Source organism: Octopus bimaculoides, chromosome 1 (assembly GCF_001194135.2).
Source record: "Octopus bimaculoides isolate UCB-OBI-ISO-001 chromosome 1, ASM119413v2, whole genome shotgun sequence".
NCBI lineage: Eukaryota > Metazoa > Mollusca > Cephalopoda > Octopoda > Octopodidae > Octopus > Octopus bimaculoides.
The window spans coordinates 153960716-153964544 of record NC_068981.1 but is presented as its reverse complement, the minus strand read 5'-3'; the positions used below and the strand labels follow the sequence as shown (position 1 = coordinate 153964544).

Sequence of the window (3829 nt, the reverse complement as noted above, 5' to 3'; positions counted from 1 at the left end):
GGGGGGGTGAGGAGAGGACTTTCGGAAAATTCACAAGATCCGATTTTTCCGTCATAACTTTCGGTAAAATGGATATATATTGATTTTTTTTACGGAATCCCACGTTTTTGGTTATGGAGGATCCGATTCTGAAGAAAAGTTTTAAAAATCGCATTTTTTCACTTTTCCTGTTTTTTTGCGAAATACGTAGAAAAATACGAAGATTACGATTCTGAAAAAAATTGGTTAGTAAAATTTCAATTTTTCAAAAAAAAAAAAGAAAAGAAACTGATTAAAAGCTCTGTTAAAATAAATATTCTCACTCACAGACGTCATGTATGTGAGACACAATAGCTAAGTTAATGAAAACATCTAAAAGCTTACTAGAAATGATTATGCGGTGAGGAAAACAATACCATTCCGGTATTGAGAAAATTCTTTATAGCATCTATATTTACAGCCTTACTTTCAAGGTCAAATTTGCCTTACATCCTTCCAGGTTCGATAAAACATTGGAATGTTTATGAACAATTGGGTTCGATTTAATCGATTATACTCCTACCCAGAATCTGTGGCTTTGTGTCAAAGTAAGAGATTAATCTTATTTTGATTCTTACAGGTGCAACTCCAGACATTATTTGGGCTCATTATGACTTCATTAGTGAAGTATAGACTTCACCGTACTTGTCAAATTAGCGACTGGAGGTTCACTACATAAACGGACAAGATTACAAACTAACTTAAGTAGAAAACAAAAATTGAGTTGGAAGTAAGTTGCTCAGCGATGTCATATAGATGAAAAACGATCGTTATGTTAATCTGTTTAATCTGAGGAGCATTAAAAAGCGAACTAGTAATAATTTATGCAGTTAGAAAAACATTAATATTCTCTTTTAACATTGCAGTTCACTGAGGGACATATGCTTCATCAAGCCTCTTCACCTCTTTCTAGCTGTTATCATTCAAGTCTGGTACTGCTTTTTACATCCATATAGAAGAAAACTAATATTAGTTATTGACCAATATGATTTTAATTACTTAGGTAACTGCAGGAAACAAGTCTAGACATGTGATCGCATTATAACTTCAGCAGCAAAGTATTGCTTTGTTTTTCCCCACTATGTTATTGCCTCTAGTTTAAAAGCTCAATGCATTAATTATGAAACGAATCAAACTATTAGTTTCAGTTTCAATAAAAAAATTTAAAAAACGCTAAATCCTCTACATGCTCTGAGCAATCCTCTCTCATTCATTCAACACAAACAAACGGATGTATATATATGGATTATGTGGTATTGCTACAATCATTTTATTAAGGGATTTTAATGCATTGTAACATTGTGTCTTGCTCAAGGACCTGATGTGTTGCCAGGAATTGAACTCACGACCTTGCAGTCATGGGTCAAATACCCTAAGCACAACGCCACACACCTTCAGCTATGAGAATAATCTAGTCTGTAGATTCAAATTAAAACACCTTGCAGTAATTAGTTTTGTTCATCTACATTCCAAGTTCATGTCTCACTTGAGTAGATTTTTTTTTTTACCATTTCTCTGGTGTTGATAAAATAATATCCAATAACTTTGTTGGCTTAACTAGGCATATTCTTTTCTTGTTCTTTTCTTCTTTTAACATCAATTTATCTATGCAAACATGGATTGCTTGGGGATATATTCAGGGCAGCAGTTTATGACTAAACACTCTTCCTGTTACCAACCCTTACCTGTTTAGTCAGAAATTTTGTTTATTTTAAATTTGTAACCTTGTGCTAATGTGACAAATCGTTATCACTATTCATCATCATTTAACGACCATTTCTCATGCTGGCATGGGTTAGACAGTTTGGGTGGTACTGGTAAACTGGAGAGCTGCACCTGGCTCCAATCTGGTTTGGCTTGGTTTCTATGGCTGACTGCCCTTCCTAATGCCATCCACTCTACAAACAGTACTGGGTGCCTTTTACGTGTCATTGGCACTGGCCATGATTACGACTTCATGTAGCTTGACTATTAGTTGTTGTTAATCAGCATAGTAATAATTAGAACAGTATTAATAAAAGAGGAGCCTCTATGTAAATGCTTGATCTATTGAGAAATATTAGCCAAATTTCCCTCACATCATATCCTACCATTTTGAAAAGGAGGATATTTTAAGTATTACTCGAAGCCTTCGACGAAATAGGAGGGTATATAGCATCACATAATGTGGAAGACAACTGGAGGTTTCTACGGGACAACCTGCTGAGAGCCACTGACCAAATCAAATGGAAATTGTAGTCGTGAGCCCCATGCCGGTAGCACGTAAAAAGCACCATCCGAATGTGGCCGATACCAGTGCCGCCTTGACTTGCCTTCTGTGCTGGTGGCATGTAAAAAGCACTATCCAATAGTGGTCGATGCCAGCTGCTCTGGCCCGTTGTGCCGGTGGCACGTAAAAAGCACCCACTACACTCTCGGAGTGGTTGGCATTAGGAAGGGCATCCAGCTGTAGAAACACTGCCAGATCAGATTGGGGCCTGATGCAGCCTCCTGGCTTCCCTGACCCCAGTCGAACCGTCCAACCCATGCCAGCATAGAAAACGGACGTTAAACGATGATGATGATGATAACTCAAGATGATACTGTCTGAAGAAAGGTACTACCTGAAAAGTCAGAACTAAATTCTTCTCATAGAACACAAACGTTTTTTGCATATCTGTATATTACAAATGTTATTATTTACATAAATGCTCTGTAATTGTGCCTTTGAAATCGACTCACTTATTCATCCTTGCATGGGTTTTATGCAATTAGCATTGGTGGATTCCTAAGAACATCACTGAAGACTTCAACATCACTGAAGACTTAAACAAGTTGGCAGAGCCAATCCCTCTCGCATCTATACATCTATTTCAAAATTTAAATTCAGGACTACATGTCAACCAAACACTCATCAATTAGACACTATTTACACTAGTAATTCTTACCTAGCCATTGGGGCTTTTGAGAGAAACTACATCAGAAGTAGGCATGAAATAGTTCCAGTAACGTGATACGAACAATCGACCCTTCTGGTGGCAGTCTAATATTCTGTTAACTTGGCCAGCTTTAGCATTTTATGTTCGGTGAAAACTCATTTGTTATATTTTTCCTTGTTTTTACTTTTTTGTTTCGAAACGAAAGAAAAAAAAAATTACTAAGATGGTTAACGAAAAAAAGTAAGAGTAGCGTCCCTTTGTTCACATTTACATCTCGGTGATGCATATTTTCATTAATTACATCTCTTTTACACATTTCGCTTACTATTTACAACTCCGATGTTATATTTTTTTTCACACACTAAATTGTTTCAAAACTTTTTTTAAATCTTTGAAGAGATTTTTAACCACCTGATCAGTGATGTCATAGTAGCGTTCATTTTTAATTTTGAATTTTGTTTTAGAAGTTTATTTCAGTTCTAAGTCACTGAACCTATTCGAATTGGTTGTTTTGTGAATTCTAAACTTTTGGTAGAATCTGTAGCTGATAAATTTAACTCTAAACGATCCAACGAGAGAGATCTCTCGATTTCGTAGAAATAGTAGCCGAATCTCATTCACAGTACACAATATTGTCATTAAAAGAAAGATATAGAAGATAATGTTGTCCTAACTATGACTAAAAGAAAAGGTTGGAAAGTCTTCTGTAACAAGTCTACTCGATCGAAACTGACGCAGGGTTAAACGACTAAGATTATATTAAATTTAGCTCTATAACTAAATAACTAGTGTTAATTTTCTTTTATCGAATGTTGATTAACTTTGGGTTAAATAATGATTCCATGTTTGTTTTAAATGAAGGGAATCAAGGTTTTTAAAATATATTTGAACGT

General features: G+C 35.5%; 1 protein-coding gene across 1 annotated transcript in view; it reads right to left on the bottom strand.

Annotated features, from left to right (window-relative positions):
* LOC106868429 (mitoguardin) overlaps positions 1–3176 on the bottom strand; it is a 43354-nt gene extending 40178 nt beyond the window's left edge. Inside the window, exon 1 of the mRNA XM_014913677.2 lies at positions 2946–3176. The gene's annotated coding sequence lies outside the window, so the exon portion shown is untranslated. The remainder of the gene's footprint in view (positions 1–2945) is intronic.
* Positions 3177–3829: the final 653 nt, after the last annotated feature.